The sequence below is a fragment of the Rissa tridactyla genome, chromosome 1, assembly GCF_028500815.1.
Source record: "Rissa tridactyla isolate bRisTri1 chromosome 1, bRisTri1.patW.cur.20221130, whole genome shotgun sequence".
Classification (NCBI taxonomy): Eukaryota; Metazoa; Chordata; class Aves; order Charadriiformes; family Laridae; genus Rissa; species Rissa tridactyla.
In genome coordinates, this window is record NC_071466.1 from 142646269 (window position 1) to 142668732 (window position 22464).

Genomic DNA, 22464 nt, shown 5'->3' on the forward strand with positions numbered 1-22464 from the left:
GGGAAGGAGCCACAGTGACCTTCACTTCTGACGATACATAACACTGAAGACGTGGTCTGACTGCAGCAAAAAAATTCTGTTGTGGGTCAAACTTGAGCTAACTTCTGGTTTTCCTCAGGAAACTCTGTGATACCCCATCTTTGAGATGCTGTCTCCATCTATAGGATCTGTAGAATCATAGAATCATCAAATGGTTCAGATTAGAAGGGATCACCTAGTTCCAACCCCCCTGCCGTGGGCAAGGACACCTCCCACTAGACCAGGTTAATCAAAGTCCCATGCAGCCTGGTCTTGACCTTCACTCTGATAACTCACCCTCCTAAGTCACCGGCACCTTCTGAGCAAGTCACAGATCAGGGAATAGGATCTCCACACAATGGTGGGCAGCAGTGAATTGAATAGTGAGTTGATTCAGAACCTCTTGTTGGCTGTAAAATCCTCCTTGTACAGCAGGCACGTGAGCTCACTTGTGGCAGGCTGGCCACGTTTGCTGTGCAACTTCTTAATGCCAAATTGTTCTCCAGCCAAAGTCAGGATTGGATGAGCTAATATGGATGTTATCATGACAGTGGCCTGGCCACACTGCCTGGGAATTACTGGGGATTTCTGCTGCATGGGATTTTTGTGTCCCTTCCTTATCTTGAAATGTTCATCATCTGTTATGAATTAGAACTAGCCTACTAAAAGCTTTAAGTCCCAATATTTGCATTGCAACCAAAGAAGACAGTGGAGGAGAGAGCCCGGGGGCAGTGTAACGCTGATGCACTTGCCATTTATTGCAGGGGCTTTGCTATAACTCTGGTTGGGATATTGGTTTAAGAACTTCCCATTTCCACCCTGGCATCTCATTTCCACTTCCGCTCTGAGGTTAACTACCCCATCCCCAATGCCTATACGAGTGTCTACTGGGCTGGGCTGTATCTTGGATAATAAAAAACCCACACCAAACTGGGTTTAAAACCACTGCTCTTTTCCTGTTTTGTTTTTTTGTGTTTTTTTTTTTTTTTTATGGAGAAGAAAAGTAATCTTCATTCTTCTTATGGATCACTTTCATGAAACACAAAACTCCGTATCAGCACCACACAATGAACTGTGGTGGGAGAGGGGGCAACCAGCTGGTGAGAATGGTGGGAAAAAGTCTCCCCTCTTAAGCACTCTCTTCTGGGGAAGGAAATTATCCTGTAACATTGCCACTGCTCTGCTGAAAGAAGCACAGACACGGTAAAAAGGGCTGGCCACGGTTTTACGAAAGAATAAAAAAACCTGTGAGAAAGGTAGTCCTGAGATGCTGAGCCCAACGTAAACAGGTCAATCAGCAAGTAAAGAGTTAAAACTTTCACAACTGCAAACACGTTTGTTTCCAGTTTCTGCCAGTGTTATCTCAGGATCTGACTTTCCTCTTTAGATTGCAAGCTTAAGACATATTTGGTCCAAGAGACTGTATTCAAGAGGCTGTCGATTAATCAACACACTACTAAGAAATTAGTAAGTCAATTAAACGACCAATAAGTTAATTAAAACCTCTGTTATCAATTTACAGATCTATGATCTTTCACAGCTACTTACAATTATGCAGCTACAGTTTATCGCTCAGACACACAACTAGTATTGAGTTGCATTTCTACTGCCCTTTCCTCTATCCTCCCACGTCCCTTAGTTGTAGGATGGAATCCTAACCCACCTTGCTCCACTTTCCTGTAGGTAGTTCAGACATAGACCTGATGGACAGGCCAGCGGGTTGTCAAAAGGGGATCCCTCCAGTGTTCTGCTGGGTTTGGATCCTTGGGGCAGGTTCACAAGCTGTAGGGGTCCCTATTCCTGCCATTGGAAGACCTGCCCTCCTTTGCTCTTTGACTGATTTTATACTCTGCTCTCCATTTTTTCAATTTTTGGAGCCACCGTTTTGCCACCTTGGTACCAATCTTCCTCTACCCAGTCTCCTCCCAAGTGAAGAGCCTACATCTAACTACCTTTTCCCATTTATCTCAGTTTTGCTCCATCTGTTCCCAAATTTGGTGTTTCTGAAACTATTTCCTAAGCAATCTTGTGTAAGGTATTAGAAATAACCTAAGCCTTGCAAAATTCTTATTATACAAGAGATTCCCCCAACCCCCCCTTCAGTTATCCAGTCCATTTCGGTTACCCATTGCTTATCTCACGTGTTGTCTAAGACAAATCCTGTGACTTTAGCTCTTCAATCTCTACCTGGTTACAAGTAAATACAAGCACTTTCTTATTTTACGTTATATTACGGGTATATAAAACATTCTGGTCTTGTGCTCAGACAATACCTTGCTCTCTCAGCTGCCTGCTGTGCTTTTGGGCAACCTCCTGGTTTCCTGCAAAGGCCTTAGCTAATTATGAGGGCCAGTACTCCAGCACCACCACAGCACTCACAGCTAGTCACCTGCCACGCTCTCTCAGTGTCACTGATTTGCATTCACCTGCTGCGGACAATGAGTGGTGGGAAGGCTATTGTGGTGAGAGTGATGAATTTTGTGATGTGAGACCCTGAAGTCTTTCATTGTAAGGCTCTCCCACACATCAGAGATGACCCTACCAGTCTGTCTCCTCAGGGCTTGATCTCTGACAAAACACCTACACGCCCTGGTCCTCCACGCTGCCCATATTGCCCCCACGCTGACTGGTTCAGGATGAGATGGTTGCTCTCCAGGAAGGGCAACTCGGGTGTGAAGGAGCTGGAGAGGCTAAGAGATGGGAGTAAGCTAAGCTCTGCCCTAGCAGGTAAGGAGGAAATGTTTGAAGCTCTTGGTTTTGCAAACCAAGTCGGATTCTGAGCTCAGCTGCCGAAGGCCATTGTGTGGTATTCCGCAACTACCGGCCAAGGAATCAGTACCAGATACAGTAGCAGCATGAGACTACTGTGGGAGGAGTATGTGATTTAAGCACTCTGCTTCCTCTAGAAGGGGACCTCTTGATCATGCAGTCAACTGATACTCAGTCATATATCTCAAAGCAGCCATGGAGGTCTGGTCTGAGTGGTGGCCAAGGAACCCTGAGGATGGGGAAGCATAGTGCCAAAGCAATGCAGTTGTGGAGGCCATGTAGTGTGGCTGCACCCCAGAGCCAAAACATTATGAGTCATTTCCAAAATTGTGAGACTGTTTTGCCGTTCTGAAAAGCAAGAAGTGGTGGCTTACTCTTTCCAGAGTGCTACGGGTTTTGCTCCTGGAGTGCTGAGGTTTCCGGCCATCCCTCCACAGCTACCGAACTCACCAAAGAGTTATTAAAGCACATGAAAGCAGTGCATGAAACCAGTGGATGTACAAGTAACAAACACTATTGCACCGTTAATGGGAGCGTGTCTCTCCTGCTCTGACTAGTTCCAAACAACAAAGTTATCAGTGACTTGCATCCAGGCGAGAACAAGCATCTGTGCTTCCTGCGCAAACATTCAAGAACCATACAACAAAAATAAACATAAGTCCATGAGGGAGGCTCTGCCTATGCCAAAAGAGTGCCTGTACTGCAGTTGTAACCCCATTCTGTCCAAGCGCCTTCCCATGTCAGTGAACTAGGCTGGCAGTTTGTGCAGTTCTGGCAGGACCCAGGCAGAGGGACACATATACGTTGCTTCGACAAAGCAGCCTTTACACTTCTAGCTCTCCTGCAACTGATATGTAGCAAGGCACCCACAGAGTTGCCATTGCCATTTATTTTTCATATGGCACAGCCATACGGGCAGGAGAATATCCCATATTTCTGCTAGGCATGTGGCTTGAGTGGTGGTAGAACACTGCTGACCCCATGCAGGTGCAACAGTGCTGGCGTATTCTAGAACACAGAGGAGCTAGATCTTCAGCCATCCTGGTGGTGTCCCAGGACAGCTGCATTATTAATGCCCATCTACCAAAGTCGTACAGAACTCAGGGGCTAATCTGCTGCTGTGGTTCCCTTTTGGATCTCTGTCATGGTTTAGCCTCAGACGGCAACAAAGAACCACGTGTGGCTCGCTCGGGCCTTCCCAATGCAGGAAGAATTGAAAGAAAAAAAAAGGCAAAACTCTTGGGTTGAGACAAAGGCAGTTTAACAGAACAGCAAAGGGAACAAGAAAACAACAACAATAACACGGACAGAGGCATATACAAACACGATTACTTCACCACTGCTCCCCGCCGCTCCCCGCTGCTCCCCATCAGACCCAGGACACCGCAGCCCACTCCAAGGGGCAAGTTCCTTCCCACTCCCCCAGCAGCTCAGGGTGGGCATGGCTCACATGGCATGGAATACCTGTGTCCTGGGGAGAATTAACACTGTCCCCGCTGGAACCAGGACATTATCCACCCCTTATTCCATACCATCTATGCCATGCCCAGATCTTACAGGTTCCAATGAATTGCCACCACTTTCCCCTGTCATATATATACCCCCATGTATATTCATGCAGATATAATGCCCTTAGTTTATAGGCCATCCCTCCAAAGTGCCCGTGGAGTTCTTTGAATCCATGGCTTTGGGCTCCATCTGTTAGAACAGTCTCTCAGGGCAGGTGAGATGCAGAGTCACAGAGCAGCATGCAGTCTGGGAAAATCCCAGGACACACCTGAGACTGATCTGAGCAGGAGCTGAAGTGGGAAAAAAGTAAAATAGATTAGTAGGCCACAAGGACATTAGCAGAAATGAAACCAGAAACAGGATTTTCGAGCTTTGATAAACTAGGAATGAATGGGTTCACTGGTGAGGTTTTCAAGTTACATGTAGATGTACTGGCTTCATTTTTACATTTTTACATTTTTGCTTTGAGTGGAAAGTTGCCTGCTACTGCTATACACTCCCTTCCGCTAGTAGGGAGCTGGAAGCCCAACAAAGGTCTGAAAATGACTGTCCTTTTATTATCAAGCTAATGGTGATTTCACCAGTAGGTGAAGTGTCAGATTTGCTGTGATGGTTGGAGAAACACACAGAGGCACAATACCACTCCAAGAGCAAACGTGAAATAGAATTTCAATGATTCTGTCAATTTTATTAACTACTTCTGTGTTAACTGCTTACTGGCTAGCAGCAAATTATTTTCAAACATGGCTTTTTCTTTTGTTGGTAGTAAACAACTCAGTGGCATTGAATGAGCCACTAATTTAATAACAGGTTCTGCTCATTTTGATTTCTCAAAATTTGGCTAGACAACCAGAGAAAGTTGTGCTATTTGTATTGATTATTTTAGCCTTTGATTCTCCAGCAGCAGCTGCAGGAAGTAACCCATAAATGAAGCATAGCTAAAATGGGATTCGTCTGCCCTGGTTTAGGCCTCCAAAAGTTCGCCTTCTCAATCTGAGTTGCTCACCCAAGGCTTCCTTTAGGGACGAGGCAGGACCTTCTGCAGGCATCTGCAGAAAGCAATTCATCCCCTAAGACAGCGAAGGGGGTTTGCCCCTTGCAGGTCTCTCTTTTTCTCTAAGGTTGGTAAGATGAATTGTCACCTTAGCATGAAAGCAAGTGAACTCTGCAGTATGGCAGTGACATATATGATTTTTTTGATCACTTTCCTCGGGTGTTCAGTGCTACGTGCGCCTGTCTCGCGGACTTGAAGTCTCTTCCCACTCAATTTTGCATAGTATAACCGTGCCAATAATAGGACAGCTGAATGTTCATGAGAATGGGGAATGATGGCTGGAGAGGATGAATGGCTGAAAGCGGCACTTGAAAACATGCAATATGAGTTGGTTACTGTCAGAGCAAGCAGAGGTTGGATTTCCATTGCAGAGCACTGGGGTATTAGGGGTCCAGAGAGTTCTGTGGGATTAGGAGTGGGATAAAAAAACTTGCTGAGTAATTTAGTAGTTGACAGCCTAAGGCTACAGAAGAAAGAAAAGAAGCCTGTTGCAGGTGAAGAGATTTTGGGCAGTCAGGTGGAACTGTGGAGAGCGCAAGCTATATGAATGAACTGAAGTTTGAATGGGCCCCAGTATTCCCTAAATAAAACTCTTCTGGAATACAGGAATGGCTCTTTTATTTGAGAAAATACAGTTCCTTTTGCACAATATTTTTTGAAACAGTTTTTTTTGGTGTAAACACCGCATCGCGCAGCGGTTCCCCGTTAGAGAAGTTCTCACCTTTGGTGCCACTTGCCCTGTGGTACAAATGCAGGACAGGAAAGGGAGGAGCCAGTAAGAGACTTACAGAGTTGCCTTTAAAAAAACCTTATCAACAACTTTTAATAAAGTCCATAGGCATTTTCTGTTTGCGAGTTACAGCTCTCCTGCAGGTGGCCAGCCTTCCGTTAAGCCCAAAGAAACACTGTTGAAGATGTAAGCATTATTTTTAGACCCTACCATTTGTTTGGTTCGTTCATATGTTTGAACTAAACAAGAGCAATAACACAGTGCCTAATTCTAAAGCCTCTGAAATCCATGGAGGTCTGCTATACAGAGACCATTAAGTAGTCTTTGGGTCAGAACGGAAGCTGAACCGATTCAGTCATCCAGTTACAAAATGCAGTTCCCCTTTCTCATCCTGCCCTTTGCTGTTCTCTGTACTGCAGTTACATGGAGTTTTGCTTCGTCTGTTCGCTCTGCTCACTATCCACCATCATTTGCTTCTGACCTTTTTAATATACTCTGTATTTCCTCCTGAATTGTTTCGTTAAATACAGTCTCTTTTTATCAATCAAACGCTCAAAGGCACTGCTGTGTGGGGCTGTGTGCCTTCTCTATTTTATTTAAAAAAAATACATTTAGCATAAAAAAGACTGCTACGTGGGAACCATAGAATATAAAACATTATGATGCAATTGAAATATATTGCAGCATTACACGTTTATTTTTGTAATAAGTTATTTCCATTGCATGTATTACCTCAGATCCCCCTTTTTCCACCAAAAGCTCTTTGCTTAATGTAGGAATTATCAGACTTCCTATATATGCGCAACCATAGTTTTAAATTCTGTCATCTGACGTGCTTTTTTCTTCCCAAGATAAAACTCATTCAGGAGATAGCAGAGAGGGGCAATCAGGCAGCACTACATTGGAATGGCACCCTTAAATCTGGCAGTCTTACTTTTTGCAACTTAAATAACATTGGTTTAACATTCCTATAAATTTTTGTATGTATGTAGATGTATAAAGACAACCAGGTATAAATATAATTAGAAATGGAATTTGTTGCATATATGTGCATACGCTTTCCCAAGTTGATACTGTTCAGTTATAAACTATGCATTCATTATTTTACTTTAAATTTGTCTGCCCTAGTATGAAACATGAAATTGTTTTAGTAAGTTAGGAGAGAGAAGTGAAAATAAGTGACTTCACCATGAGGTATAATGTATGTAAGAGACAGAGATTTTATTATATGTGTAGACATGTACTTTATTGGATCGGAAATAGCCATTGAAGTATAAACTATGATCATTCATTATTAAGATACTGGTGGCTTCTTTCCATAAAGTATACCGTGACTTAATTCAAGATATGTGGATGTTTTCAGATCAGGCATACTTGGCATTTAACACCCTGTAGGGAAATGTAGAGACCTGGGTTATTTTCATTAATTATTCCTTGTTCTGCGCCATGATAATGCAGATTCAACCATGCAGATGTAGAACCTTGAAAGTGGAACTTTATTATGACTGCGATTTCAGAAAAAAAATCATACAACTGAGAAGAAAGTGTTCTGATCACTGATGCACTGAAGAAAAGGTCCCTTGTGGGAGTGTTTCAGAGGCAAAGCGCTGCGTTGGATGTGCAGGCTCTGACAAAGGCGCTGGCTCTGTCGTACAGGTTATGTCGAGATCTACCAGTAGAACTGGAGCGTATGCAAGCCAGAGCCAGCTTTAAACTGTTGTGAGCACGTTGGAGGCTGCTCATCAGTAGTTGCCATAGCACAGAGCTCTGTGGGAGTTAACGAGTGCAAGGAGTAGCTTGGCTAAAGCCTGTGAAGGGCGAGATGGAAACATGCACACTGACAAGAGTTCATTGCAGAATGGCCACAGGGGATGGCAGATGTTTAGCCTGTTCTGAGGGAACTTCCTTACTTACCCTGCAATCATCATGCCAAATGAGAGCATTGTTTTTTGGCTTAAATTGCCTTTCATAACAGTGAGCATCTATTCCAAAATAAACAGAATTCTGCGGAGTGTAGAGACTGGCGTCTGGTAAATGCCTATCAATAGGTATGTCGCGTCACCCAACGTCTATTGATAGTTTGCATTGCTTAAAATCTGTGGGCTTTCATGAAAAAAAAAATCCACAATTTACACAAGACTTCTTTTCAGTAGTGGATTAAATGAATTGCATCCTGCAGTATCTGATATTATCTTTCTTGTGTGCAGTGTTTGCCTGTCTTCCCTTTTTGGACCTACCTTATAAAGGGGTGAAAGCAGGGGATGTTACTGAAACCCCGGGCTACAGAAATTAATCAATAGCTGTTACTTTCTGCATTTGCCTCTACAGTAAAAATTGTCCCCACTGTGTGGCACTGGATTATCTCCTGCATTGCCAATAATTTAGATAGGCTATGTGCCTGGACAACTAGGAAGAACAGCTGGTAATTATTTATACTGAAAAGCCCTTGGTAAGGGAAAAATACAAAAGAATATTGGCGTCTGGCTGAGAGCACGAGTGCTTGCAAACCAGAAGTCTTGACTTTGTCCTGCACGGCCACTAGGTGAGGTGAAAGGAGGTGGTGAAATAAGAGCCCAGGAGGTAAAAAGCTGATAGAACATCAGACTGGGCTCTCCCATTATGTCGTTCCTTCATCTGACTAACATGTACTTCAGCTACTTGCGTCTTTGGACCTATTTCTTCCTCCGAGTCCTAAGGTTGTTCGGTATCACTGCCTTTGAGCCCAGTACACTGGCTACCTTGATTATTTCTTTGAGAATCGCTTGGAGTGTGGAATTCAATGGGACTGGATAAATCACTCTTTTCCCACAAATGCCAAGAACCTCTACATAAGTGAAACTGAAATGCAAAGTCTGGTGAGCCTGTGATCTACAGTCAGGAGCACAGAATGCAATTCTGTGAGCTTAGGTGCAGAACTGGTGTGCGCACTGATGTAGACAGACTACGGCTATGCTCCAGCCTTCAAGTAAGAAGCTGACGTGTGGTTGAGATGACCCATTAGCAGTGGAAGGCCCAAAGATAAACAGGATGACCAAGATGTACAGCAGAGCAGTGTTGGATATCACCAAAAGGGCTCGGCAGGTGCACAATATTCGGTACTAGTTAGGGATATGGCCTCGTGAAGTTGGCTGTAAATAAACCCAGGCAGAATTGGGACCTGATGAAATCCACCCACGGGTCCTGAGGAAACTGGCAGATGAAGTTGCTAAGCCACTTGGAAAAGTCGTGGCAGTCTGGTGAAGTTCCCACTGACTAGAAAAGGGGAAACATAACGCCCATTTTCAAAAAGGGAAAAAAGAAAGACCCAGGGAACTACAGGCCCGTCAGTCTACTTTTTTGCCTGGCAAGATCATGGAGCAGATCCTCCTGGAAACTCTGCTAAGGCACATGGAAAATAAGGAGGTGATCAGTGACAGCTAACGTGGCTTCACCAAAGGCAAGTTATGCCTGACAAATTTGGTGACCTTCTATGACAGGGTTACAGCGTTGGTGGATAAGGGGAGAGCAACAGACCTCATCTACCTGGACTTGTGCAAAGCGTTTGACAGTGTCCCACACAACATCTTGGTCTCTAAATTGGAGAGACGAGGACTTGACAGATGGACCACCGGGTGGATAAGGAAGTGGTTGCATGGCTGCACTCAAAGGGTTATGGTCAATGGCTGAATGTCCAAGTGGCAACCAGTGACGAGTAACATCTTTGTAGGTGACACTAAAAGTGGGACTGAGTGCACCCTCAGCAAATTTGCTGACGACACCAAGGTGTGTGGTGCGGTGTCCTTGTTCCAGCAGGGATAGGGTTAATTTTTCCTGGTATTCCATGCCATGTGAGCCATGCCTACCCTGAGCTGCCGGGGGAGGGGGCAGGAAGTCGCCGCTTGGAGTGGGCTGGGGCGTCCCGGGTCCGGTCGGGGAGCGGCGGTTCCGTAATCGTGTTTGTATATGCCTCTGTCCGTTTTATTGTTGTTGTTTGCCTGTTCCCTTTGCTGTTCTGTTAAACTGCCTTTGTCTCAACCCAAGAGTCTTGCCTTTTTTCTTCTGATTCTTCCTGTATTGGGAAGGCGCGAGTGAGCGGCACGTGGTTCTTTGTTGCCGTCTGAGGCTAAACCACGGCAGTCCTTTTTCGGCGCCCAACGCGGGGCTCGAAGGGTTGAGATAACGACAGAATCCAACTAGAGCTTGAAAAAACGAATGTGCTGTATGCGTTTCTTGTATTAGGCAAATAGTCGCTGGTCGCCATGTTGCTTGGTTTGTTCTCATGGCTGTGTTATGTGAATTCCTATGTGTCTTATGTACTCCTTCCGATGATTTTTGTTACTTCTGGGAGAGGGATGAGGATTATCGTTTTGTTGTCCTGTGCAATATCGGCTTATGAGATGATAACATCACTTGTTAGACAGTTACTTTGGGGCTTTTATGTGGTGGTGCTGTCCTGTCCGTACCTTGGGCATCGTCTCTCAGAATTTATTAATAATTACACCCAGTCTGTGTGGGAAACGGGGGGGGACGCTTTCCCCAGCTCTTTTGCCTCCCTTTTCTCCTTCGGGTCAGGTATGGCAGCTTTTGAGAATTTTGACTATCCTTGGGATACTCAAACCAGCCTGGTCCTATTGTTATGTCTGCTGAATGTGTTCCACGTCCTGTTTAAGGTTAAACAGCTATTTCAGACTACTACCCGGAGATCTGCTCCGAGGCTGGATAGTCGGGGTGGCACGGCATGTGGGAGAACATGGGCAGGTACCTAGAGAACTACTCACCTCCAATGGTCTGGGACTTCACTCCTGAGCGATTACAGGACCCTGATAAAGTGGTAGAATATTTGAAGGGAAAATGCTGTGGCTATTCTAGAGAGGCACAACTCACCACGCTGTGCTGGGCCCTGGCCAGTATCTACCAGGCACTGCTCAGAATTATGCAGCACCCTCAGCGGGAAGAGATGGAGACCAGACCAGCAGCCACTGTGGCTGCTGCAACCCCTGCAAGGGACACTGTGGCTACTGCAAGCCCCGCGGCAGCCATTGCGGCTACTGCAACCCCCGCGGCAGCCACTGCGGCTACTGCAACCCCCGCGGCAGCCACTGCGGCTACTGCAACCCCCGCGGCAGCCACTGCGGCTACTGCAACCCCCGCGGCAGCCACTGCGGCTACTCCAACCCCTGTGGCAGCCACTGCCGCTGAACCAGGGAACCAACCCGTGCCGGTATCAGTTGCCCCCATACAGAAGAAGAAGTACACAAAGAAATCAGTTCGCTTAGTAAGAGATGATGATGAACCAGGGTCATCACGAGAGCAGGAGGAAGAGGCAGAACCAGAGGTAATTAGTCGATCCCTATCCTTGAGTGAGCTGCGGGATATGCGAAAAGATTTTAGCCGACTTTCAGGCGAGCACATTGTCACCTGGCTGCTCCGGTGCTGGGATAACGGGGCCAGTAGCCTGGAATTAGAGGGTAGGGAGGCCAGGCAGCTGGGATCCCTGTCTAGGGAAGGCGGTATTGACAAGGCAATTGGGAAGAAGACCCAAGCCCTCAGCCTCTGGAAACGACTCCTGTCAGGCGTGAGGGAGAGGTACCCCTTCAGTGAGGATGTTGTATGTCAACCAAGCAAGTGGACTACCATGGGAAGAGGTAACCAGTACCTGAGAGAATTAGCCGTGCGGGAGAGGATTTATTATGACTTTGACAATGCAGACTTACCTACAGACCCTGATGAGGTGCAATGCACAAGGCCTATGTGGCGGAAGTTTGTACGGAGCGCCCATCGTCATATGCCAACTCATTGGCAGTAATGGAATGGAAAGGTGAAGAGGGACCAACGGTGGATGAGGTGGCTGGCCGGCTCCGGAGATATGAAGAAAGTCTCTCTTTCCCCCTTGTCTCAGCTGTGGAGAAACTGTCGCGGAAGGTCCAGCAACTTGAAGAGAATATGTCCTACTCCCCACCTGTAGACGGGCCAGCGTCTCAGCTATTAGAAGCAGGCATTTCCCCACTCGAGAGAGAGAGTACAGAGGGTACACACCACGAGGCACCCTGTGGTTCTACCTGCGTGACCACGGAGAGGACATGAGGCAGTGGGATGGACAACCTACTTCGACCCTGCGGACAGGAGTTGCAAGGAAGGACAACCACAAAAGGGGATCCCTCCGGATCCGGGAGGTGCCGGAAAAAGGCCGGCCCAGTTTCCAGTGGGCAGTTCCCCAGACCGAGCAGAAGGCCTGATCTTGCTTCTGATCCTCTTGAAGGAACTTCCAAGTCATTTATGCAAGAAGTGAGTAAGGGATACTATGACCAGTATTATAGAGGGGCCCTGCCTCTGGCCAGGTGGAGGAAAGGGACAACCGGGTTTATTGGACGGCGTGGATTCGATGGCCTGGCACATCAGACCCACAGGAGTATAAGGCTCTAGTGGACACGGGTGCACAGTGTACTTTAATACCATCAAGCTATAGAGGGGCAGAACCCATTTGTATTTCTGGGGTGACAGGGGGATCCCAAGAGTTGACTGTACTGGAGGCGGAAGTGAGCCTAAGTGGGAATGAGTGGCAAAAACACCCCATTGTGACTGGCCCAGAGGCTCCATGCGTCCTTGGCATAGATTACCTCAGGAGAGGGTATTTTAGGGACCCAAAAGGGTGCCGTTGGGCCTTTGGCGTAGTTGCCTTGGAGACGGAGCAAGTTAAACAGTTGTCTACCTTGCCTGGTCTCTCGGAGGACTCTTCTGTTGTGGGGTTGTTGAGGGTCGAAGAACAGCAGGTGCCGATTGCTACCACAACGGTGCATCGGCGGCAATATCGCACTAACCGAGACTCTCTGATTCCCATCCACGAGCTGATTCGTCAACTAGAGGTTCAAGGAGTGATCAGCAAGACTCGCTCACCCTTTAACAGTCCTATATGGCCGATGTGAAAATCTAGTGGAGAGTGGAGGCTAACTGTAGACTATCGTGGCCTGAATGAAGTCACGCCACCGCTGAGCACTGCCATGCCGGACATGCTAGAACTCCAGTACGAACTGGAGTCCGAGGCAGCCAAGTGGTATGCCACGATTGATATAGCTAATGCATTCTTCTCAATCCCTTTGGCAGCGGAGTGCAGGCCACAGTTTGCTTTCACTCGGAGGGGCGTCCAATACACCTGGAATCGACTGCCCCAGGGGTGGAAACACAGCCCCACCATTTGCCATGGACTGATCCAGACTGCACTGGAACAGGGTGAAGCTCCAGAACATCTGCAATGCATTGATGACATCATTGTATGGGGGAAACAGAGCAGAAGAAGTTTTGGAGAAAGGGAGTAAAATAGTCCAAATCCTTCTGAAAGCTGGTTTGGCCATAAAACGAAGTAAGGTCGAGGGACCTGTGCAGGAGATCCAGTTTTTAGGAATAAAATGGCAAGAGGGAGGCCGTCAGATTCCAATGGATGTGATCAACAAAATAGCAGCTATGTCTCCACCAACTAGTAAAAAGGAAACACAAGCTTTCTTAGGCATTGTGGGGTTTTGGAGAATGCATAGCCCAGATTACAGTCAAATTGTAAGCCCTCTGTATCAAGTGACCTGGAAGAAGAATGACTTTAAATGGGGTCCTGAGCAACGGCAAGCTTTTGAACAAATCAAACAGGAAATAGTCCACGCAGCGGCCCTGGGGCCAGTCCGGGCAGGACAAGATGTTAAAAATGTGCTCTACACTGCAGCCGGGGAGAACGGCCCTACCTGGAGCCTCTGGCAGAAAGCACCAGGGGAGCCCCGAGGTCGACCCCTAGGGTTTTGGAGTCGGGGATACAGAGGATCCCAAGCCCGCTGCACTCCAACAGAAAAAGAGATATTGGCAGCGTATGAAGGGGTTCGAGCTGCTTCGGAAGTAGTTGGTACAGAAGCAGCCCAGCTCCTCTTAGCGCCTCGATTGCCGGTGCTGGGCTGGATGTTCAAAGAAAGGGTCCCCACCACACATCATGCAACTGATGCTACATGGAGTAAGTGGATTGCATTGATCACACAGCGAACTCGAATGGGAAACCCCAGTCGCCCAGGAATTCTGGAAGTGATCATGGACTGGCCAGAAGGCAAGGATTTTGGAATGTCACCGGAGGAGGAGGTGACACGTGCAGAAGAGGCCCCACCATATAATAAACTGCCAGAAAATGAGAAGAAATATGCCCTGTTCACTGATGGGTCCTGCCGGATTGTGGGAAAGCATCGAAAGTGGAAGGCTGCTGTGTGGCGTCCTACACGACAAGTTGCAGAAGCCAGTGAAGGAGAGGGCGAATCGAGCCAGTTTGCAGAGGTGAAAGCCATTCAGCTGGCTTTGGGCATTACTGAGCGAGAAAAATGGCCAGTACTTTTACCTCTACACTGACTCATGGATGGTGGCGAATGCTCTGTGGGGGTGGTTACAGCAGTGGAAGCAGGGCAACTGGCAGCGCAGAGGCAAACCCATCTGGGCTGCTGAACTATGGCAAGATATTGCTGCCCGGATAGAGAATCTGGTTGTGAAAGTACGCCACGTAGACGCCCATGTACCGAAGAATCGGGCCACGGAGGAACATCAGAACAACCAGCAAGTGGATTGGGCTGCTAGGATTGAAGTGGCTCAGGTGGATCTGGATTGGCAACATACGGGTGAACTGTGCATAGCTCGGTGGGCCCTTGACTCCTCAGGCCATCAAGGAAGAGATGTGACACCGAGGGGTGGACTTGACCATGGACACTATTGCACAGGTCATCCATGAATGTGAGACATGCGCTGCAATCAAGCAAGCCAAGCGTTTGAAGCCTCTTTGGTATGGAGGGCGGTGGCTGAACTACAAGTATGGGGAGGCCTGGCAGCTTGATTGTATCACACTGCCACAAACCCGTCAAGGCAAGCGCTATGTGCTCACAATGGTGGAAGCAACCACCGGATGGATGGCTGGAAACATACCCTGTGCCCCATGCTACTGCCCGGAACACTATCCTGGGACTTGAAAAGCAAGCCCTGTGGCGACACGGTACCCCAGAGAGAATCGAGTCGGACAACGGGACTCATTTCCGAAACAGCCTCGTAGACACCTGGGCCAAAGAGCATGGTATCGAGTGGGTGTATCGCATCCCATATCACGCACCAGCCTCCGGGAAGAGAGAACGATACCATGGATTGTTAAAAACTACACTGAGAGCAATGGGTGGTGGGACTTTAAACCATTGGGACACACATCTAGCGAAAGCTACCTGGCTGGTTAACACCAGGGGATCTAACAATCGGGCTGGCCCTGCCCAATCAAAACTTCCACGTACTGTAGAAGGGGATAAAGTCCCTGTAGTGCACATGAAGACCATGCTAGGGAAGCCAGTCTGGGTTAGTCCTGCCTTAGGCAAAGGCAAACCCATCCGTGGGATTGCTTTTGCCCAAGGACCTGGGTGCACTTGGTGGGTGATGCGGAAGGATGGGGAAGTCCGATGTGTACCTCATGGGGATCTCATTTTGGGTGAGAATAGCCAATGAATCAAATTGTGTGCTGTTAATTACTAAGTAACACTGTCACTGTGTGTCCTCATTGTTATAATTGCTATCAGTTGTACTACGAGTAAGGCACAGGGGTGATGGGATAAGAACTGACCTCAGCAGCTGGCGCCCAGCAACTTCCTCAAGATCTACATCTTCAGCCCACGGACTGCGTGCATGAGCCACACCGAGTGCACCGGTCACAAGCTCCGAAAAATACAGCATGCAACAGACCAGCACCACCCAGCGTCTCACCTGCCCTGAGAGACTGTTCTAACAGATGGAGCCCAAAGCCATGGATTCAAAGAACTCCACGGACACTTTGGAGGGATGGCCCATAAACTAAGGGCATTATATCCGCATGAATATACATGGGGTTATATATATATATGACAGGGGAAAGTGGTGGCAATTCATTGGAACCTGTAAGATCTGGGCATGGCATAGACGGTATGGAATAAGGGGTGGATAATGTCCCGGTTCCGGCAGGGATAGGGTTAATTTTTCCTGGTATTCCATGCCGTGTGAGCCATGCCCACCCTGAGCTGCCGGGGGAGGGGGCAGGAAGTCGCCGCTTGGAGTGGGCTGGGGCGTCCCGGGTCCGGTCGGGGAGCGGCGGTTCCGTTATCGTGTTTGTATATGCCTCTGTCCGTGTTATTGTTGTTGTTTGCCTGTTCCCTTTGCTGTTCTGTTAAACTGCCTTTGTCTCAACCCAAGAGTCTTGCCTTTTTTCTTCTGATTCTTCCTGTATTGGGAAGGCGCGAGTGAGCGGCACGTGGTTCTTTGTTGCCGTCTGAGGCTAAACCACGGCAGTCCTTTTTCGGCGCCCAACGGGGGGCTCGAAGGGTTGAGATAACGACAGAATCCAACTAGAGCTTGAAAAAACGAACGTGCTGTATGCATTTCTTGTATTAGGCAAATAGTCGCTGGTCGCCATGTTGCTTGGTTTGTTCTCATGGCTGTGTTATGTGAATTCCTATGTGTCTTATGTACTCCTTCCGATGATTTTTGTTACTTCTGGGAGAGGGATGAGGATTATCGTTTTGTTGTCCTGTGCAATATCGGCTTATGAGATGATATCATCACTTGTTAGACAGTTACTTTGGGGCTTTTATGTGGTGGTGCTGTCCTGTCCGTACCTTGGGCATCGTCTCTCAGAATTTATTAATAATTACACCCAGTCTGTGGGGGAAACGGGGGGGGACGCTTTCCCCAGCTCTTTTGCCTCCCTTTTCTCCTTCGGGTCAGGTATGGCAGCTTTTGAGAATTTTGACTATCCTTGGGATACTCAAACCAGCCTGGTCCTATTGTTATGTCTGCTGAATGTGTTCCACGTCCTGTTTAAGGTTAAACAGCTATTTAAGACTACTACCCGGAGATCTGCTCCGAGGCTGGATAGTCGGGGTGGCACGGCATGTGGGAGAACATGGGCAGGTACCTAGAGAACTACTCACCTCCAGTGGTCTGGGACTTCACTCCTGAGCGATTACAGGACCCTGATAAAGTGGTAGAATATTTGAAGGGAAAATGCTGTGGCTATTCTAGAGAGGCACAACTCACCACGCTGTGCTGGGCCCTGGCCAGTATCTACCAGGCACTGCTCAGAATTATGCAGCACCGTCAGCGGGAAGAGATGGAGACCAGACCAGCAGCCACTGTGGCTGCTGCAACCCCTGCAAGGGACACTGTGGCTACTGCAAGCCCCGCGGCAGCCATTGCGGCTACTGCAACCCCCGCGGCAGCCACTGCGGCTACTCCAACCCCTGTGGCAGCCACTGCCGCTGAACCAGGGAACCAACCCGTGCCGGTATCAGTTGCCCCCATACAGAAGAAGAAGTACACAAAGAAATCAGTTCGCTTAGTAAGAGATGATGATGAACCAGGGTCATCACGAGAGCAGGAGGAAGAGGCAGAACCAGAGGTAATTAGTCGATCCCTATCCTTGAGTGAGCTGCGGGATATGCGAAAAGATTTTAGCCGACTTTCAGGCGAGCACATTGTCACCTGGCTGCTCCGGTGCTGGGATAACGGGGCCAGTAGCCTGGAATTAGAGGGTAGGGAAGCCAGGCAGCTGGGATCCCTGTCTAGGGAAGGCGGTATTGACAAGGCAATTGGGAAGAAGACCCAAGCCCTCAGCCTCTGGAAACGACTCCTGTCAGGCGTGAGGGAGAGGTACCCCTTCAGTGAGGATGTTGTATGTCAACCAAGCAAGTGGACTACCATGGGAAGAGGTAACCAGTACCTGAGAGAATTAGCCGTGCGGGAGAGGATTTATTATGACTTTGACAATGCAGACTTACCTACAGACCCTGATGAGGTGCAATGCACAAGGCCTATGTGGCGGAAGTTTGTACGGAGCGCCCATCGTCATATGCCAACTCATTGGCAGTAATGGAATGGAAAGGTGAAGAGGGACCAACGGTGGATGAGGTGGCTGGCCGGCTCCGGAGACATGAAGAAAGTCTCTCTTTCCCCCTTGTCTCAGCTGTGGAGAAACTGTCGCGGAAGGTCCAGCAACTTGAAGAGAATATGTCCTACTCCCCACCTGTAGACGGGCCAGCGTCTCAGCTATTAGAAGCAGGCATTTCCCCACTCAAGAGAGAGTACAGAGGGTACACACCACGAGGCACCCTGTGGTTCTACCTGCGTGACCACGGAGAGGACATGAGGCAGTGGGATGGACAACCTACTTCGACCCTGCGGACAGGAGTTGCAAGGAAGGACAACCACAAAAGGGGATCCCTCCGGATCCGGGAGGTGCCGGAAAAAGGCCGGCCCAGTTTCCAGTGGGCAGTTCCCCAGGCCGAGCAGAAGGCCTGATCTTGCTTCTGATCCTCTTGAAGGAACTTCCAAGTCATTTATGCAAGAAGTGAGTAAGGGATACTATGACCAGTATTATAGAGGGGCCCTGCCTCTGGCCAGGTGGAGGAAAGGGACAACCGGGTTTATTGGACGGCGTGGATTCGATGGCCTGGCACATCAGACCCACAGGAGTATAAGGCTCTAGTGGACACGGGTGCACAGTGTACTTTAATACCATCAAGCTATAGAGGGGCAGAACCCATTTGTATTTCTGGGGTGACAGGGGGATCCCAAGAGTTGACTGTACTGGAGGCGGAAGTGAGCCTAAGTGGGAATGAGTGGCAAAAACACCCCATTGTGACTGGCCCAGAGGCTCCATGCGTCCTTGGCATAGATTACCTCAGGAGAGGGTATTTTAGGGACCCAAAAGGGTGCCGTTGGGCCTTTGGCGTAGTTGCCTTGGAGACGGAGCAAGTTAAACAGTTGTCTACCTTGCCTGGTCTCTCGGAGGACTCTTCTGTTGTGGGGTTGTTGAGGGTCGAAGAACAGCAGGTGCCGATTGCTACCACAACGGTGCATCGGCGGCAATATCGCGCTAACCGAGACTCTCTGATTCCCATCCACGAGCTGATTCGTCAACTAGAGGTTCAAGGAGTGATCAGCAAGACTCGCTCACCCTTTAACAGTCCTATATGGCCGATGTGAAAATCTAGTGGAGAGTGGAGGCTAACTGTAGACTATCGTGGCCTGAATGAAGTCACGCCACTGCTGAGCACTGCCGTGCCGGACATGCTAGAACTCCAGTACGAACTGGAGTCCGAGGCAGCCAAGTGGTATGCCACGATTGATATAGCTAATGCATTCTTCTCAATCCCTTTGGCAGCGGAGTGCAGGCCACAGTTTGCTTTCACTCGGAGGGGCGTCCAATACACCTGGAATCGACTGCCCCAGGGGTGGAAACACAGCCCCACCATTTGCCATGGACTGATCCAGACTGCACTGGAACAGGGTGAAGCTCCAGAACATCTGCAATGCATTGATGACATCATTGTATGGGGGAAACAGAGCAGAAGAAGTTTTGGAGAAAGGGAGTAAAATAGTCCAAATCCTTCTGAAAGCTGGTTTGGCCATAAAACGAAGTAAGGTCGAGGGACCTGTGCAGGAGATCCAGTTTTTAGGAATAAAATGGCAAGAGGGAGGCCGTCAGATTCCAATGGATGTGATCAACAAAATAGCAGCTATGTCTCCACCAACTAGTAAAAAGGAAACACAAGCTTTCTTAGGCATTGTGGGGTTTTGGAGAATGCATAGCCCAGATTACAGTCAAATTGTAAGCCCTCTCTATCAAGTGACCTGGAAGAAGAATGACTTTAAATGGGGTCTTGAGCAACGGCAAGCTTTTGAACAAATCAAACAGGAAATAGTCCACGCAGCGGCCCTGGGGCCAGTCCGGGCAGGACAAGATGTTAAAAATGTGCTCTACACTGCAGCCGGGGAGAACGGCCCTACCTGGAGCCTCTGGCAGAAAGCACCAGGGGAGCCCCGAGGTCGACCCCTAGGGTTTTGGAGTCGGGGATACAGAGGATCCCAAGCCCGCTGCACTCCAACAGAAAAAGAGATATTGGCAGCGTATGAAGGGGTTCGAGCTGCTTCGGAAGTAGTTGGTACAGAAGCAGCCCAGCTCCTCTTAGCGCCTCGATTGCCGGTGCTGGGCTGGATGTTCAAAGAAAGGGTCCCCACCACACATCATGCAACTGATGCTACATGGAGTAAGTGGATTGCATTGATCACACAGCGAACTCGAATGGGAAACCCCAGTCGCCCAGGAATTCTGGAAGTGATCATGGACTGGCCAGAAGGCAAGGATTTTGGAATGTCACCGGAGGAGGAGGTGACACGTGCAGAAGAGGCCCCACCATATAATAAACTGCCAGAAAATGAGAAGAAATATGCCCTGTTCACTGATGGGTCCTGCCGGATTGTGGGAAAGCATCGAAAGTGGAAGGCTGCTGTGTGGCGTCCTACACGACAAGTTGCAGAAGCCAGTGAAGGAGAGGGCGAATCGAGCCAGTTTGCAGAGGTGAAAGCCATTCAGCTGGCTTTGGGCATTACTGAGCGAGAAAAATGGCCAGTACTTTTACCTCTACACTGACTCATGGATGGTGGCGAATGCTCTGTGGGGGTGGTTACAGCAGTGGAAGCAGGGCAACTGGCAGCGCAGAGGCAAACCCATCTGGGCTGCTGAACTATGGCAAGATATTGCTGCCCGGATAGAGAATCTGGTTGTGAAAGTACGCCACGTAGACGCCCATGTACCGAAGAATCGGGCCACGGAGGAACATCAGAACAACCAGCAAGTGGATTGGGCTGCTAGGATTGAAGTGGCTCAGGTGGATCTGGATTGGCAACATACGGGTGAACTGTGCATAGCTCGGTGGGCCCGTGACTCCTCAGGCCATCAAGGAAGAGATGTGACACCGAGGGGTGGACTTGACCATGGACACTATTGCACAGGTCATCCATGAATGTGAGACATGCGCTGCAATCAAGCAAGCCAAGCGTTTGAAGCCTCTTTGGTATGGAGGGCGGTGGCTGAACTACAAGTATGGGGAGGCCTGGCAGCTTGATTGTATCACACTGCCACAAACCCGTCAAGGCAAGCGCTATGTGCTCACAATGGTGGAAGCAACCACCGGATGGATGGCTGGAAACATACCCTGTGCCCCATGCTACTGCCCGGAACACTATCCTGGGACTTGAAAAGCAAGCCCTGTGGCGACACGGTACCCCAGAGAGAATCGAGTCGGACAACGGGACTCATTTCCGAAACAGCCTCGTAGACACCTGGGCCAAAGAGCATGGTATCGAGTGGGTGTATCGCATCCCATATCACGCACCAGCCTCCGGGAAGAGAGAACGATACCATGGATTGTTAAAAACTACACTGAGAGCAATGGGTGGTGGGACTTTAAACCATTGGGACACACATCTAGCGAAAGCTACCTGGCTGGTTAACACCAGGGGATCTAACAATCGGGCTGGCCCTGCCCAATCAAAACTTCCACGTACTGTAGAAGGGGATAAAGTCCCTGTAGTGCACATGAAGACCATGCTAGGGAAGCCAGTCTGGGTTAGTCCTGCCTTAGGCAAAGGCAAACCCATCCGTGGGATTGCTTTTGCCCAAGGACCTGGGTGCACTTGGTGGGTGATGCGGAAGGATGGGGAAGTCCGATGTGTACCTCATGGGGATCTCATTTTGGGTGAGAATAGCCAATGAATCAAATTGTGTGCTGTTAATTACTAAGTAACACTGTCACTGTGTGTCCTCATTGTTATAATTGCTATCAGTTGTACTACGAGTAAGGCACAGGGGTGATGGGATAAGAACTGACCTCAGCAGCTGGCGCCCAGCAACTTCCTCAAGATCTACATCTTCAGCCCACGGACTGCGTGCATGAGCCACACCGAGTGCACCGGTCACAAGCTCCGAAAAATACAGCATGCAACAGACCAGCACCACCCAGCGTCTCACCTGCCCTGAGAGACTGTTCTAACAGATGGAGCCCAAAGCCATGGATTCAAAGAACTCCACGGACACTTTGGAGGGATGGCCCATAAACTAAGGGCATTATATCCGCATGAATATACATGGGGGTGTATATATATGACAGGGGAAAGTGGTGGCAATTCATTGGAACCTGTAAGATCTGGGCATGGCATAGACGGTATGGAATAAGGGGTGGATAATGTCCCGGTTCCGGCAGGGATAGGGTTAATTTTTCCTGATTCCATGCCGTGTGAGCCATGCCCACCCTGAGCTGCCGGGGGAGGGGGGCAGGGAAGTCGCCGCTTGGAGTGGGCTGGGGCGTCCCGGGTCCGGTCGGGGAGCGGCGGTTCCGTAATCGTGTTTGTATATGCCTCTGTCCGTGTTATTGTTGTTGTTTGCCTGTTCCCTTTGCTGTTCTGTTAAACTGCCTTTGTCTCAACCCAAGAGTCTTGCCTTTTTTCTTCTGATTCTTCCTGTATTGGGAAGGCGCGAGTGAGCGGCACGTGGTTCTTTGTTGCCGTCTGAGGCTAAACCACGGCAGTCCTTTTTCGGCGCCCAACG